Source organism: Stegodyphus dumicola, chromosome 4, assembly GCF_044657685.1.
Source record: "Stegodyphus dumicola isolate Sdum_Otavi_A_Nest chromosome 4, ASM4465768v1".
Lineage (NCBI taxonomy): Eukaryota > Metazoa > Arthropoda > Arachnida > Araneae > Eresidae > Stegodyphus > Stegodyphus dumicola.
In genome coordinates, this window is record NC_140771.1 from 94,621,084 (window position 1) to 94,622,350 (window position 1,267).

The window sequence follows — 1,267 nt, forward strand, 5'->3', positions numbered from 1 at the left end:
GTAATTAGTTTTTCAAAACATTTACCTAAAGAAGAAAGAAGACAGATACACCTAAGATTATTCACATGTGGAACAGTGATACTTTGTTTCTTGGGTATCACAATAACAAGGGCATTCTTCCAAGTTCGTGGAAAAGCACCAAGATTCAAACATATATTAAATAATCTATGAAAAACTGCAGGAAAAAGACGATGGAAGTATCTTATGGTTTCATTGGGAATAGAGTCCGGGCCAGGAGACCTGCCAAGCCCTAAATTACGAATTACATCATCAACCTCGGCCTGCGAAAAAGGAGGATCAATCTGAGACGCATAACTACTGCGAGCAGATTCTTGGCGTGTTGGCGAAACTTTTTATTGCTCGATACTGATCGGTTGTTCGGGGGTTGAAAATGCTTTGGTTTAATCGAAACTTACTCTAGTTAAAGTATGAAACTCTGTGATTAGTTCGTCACATAATTTAACTCATGAAATTACTTCAAGTAAGTGACTTATTTGATAAGTTGTCCAATTTGAGTGCGGGAAGAAAACAACTGCATTATATAAAGAAATTTTTGAACTTCCGATTCTTTTGATTTTTTTATGGCCCCTCGTATAAGTCGACCCCCCCCACACACACACACTTCGAAGTCTTTTTTTGTCCAAAATGTCTCGACTTATACGCGGGTGTATACGGTAGATACTTTTAAATCACCTGTGTTGCTAAAATTGTTTTCATATCTAAAAATTTTGATTTCAAGTGTTTTTATTCATTAAAAATTTGTATTTTTATTAACAAACAGCAGCTGTAGTAATTGACTAAAATTACTCGGGGGAATTTTTTATTTCTAACATATTGAGAAAACTTTGAAAAATGGAAATTTTATTAGTTTTTATGTAATTCAAAGAGAAAAATGACAAGTTTAAATTTGCATTTTTAGGCTACCAAATAAGATTCTCCCCCTTCAAAGCAAGGATTATTTTTTTAAGGTGAAATGTGCTTAATAGATGTTTTGTTAATATCTGAAAATCATGTATTTTCAACTTCATTATCTGTGTTAAAATTTCAATTTAGTTTGGGAATTAGTTCAGATATATTGTGAAAAAGGGGAGAAAATTGAGAATGTTTCCTAATATTATTTTTCATTGCTTCCTTAGGTTATTTTGTGCTGTTTGCTGTGTTTACATTTCTACATTTTTCATGTACATTTGTATTTTAAACTTAATTATTTTGCAGTATTATTAATAAATTTTGTATATTTTATTAATTCTTGTGATTAATATTGTAG

General features: G+C 31.4%; 1 protein-coding gene across 1 annotated transcript in view; it reads left to right on the forward strand.

Moving 5' to 3' along the window:
- The window catches only part of LOC118201770 (uncharacterized), a 136,477-nt gene that overhangs the window by 105,918 nt on the left and 29,292 nt on the right, over positions 1–1,267 (forward strand). The gene's annotated exons all lie outside the window — the stretch shown is intronic.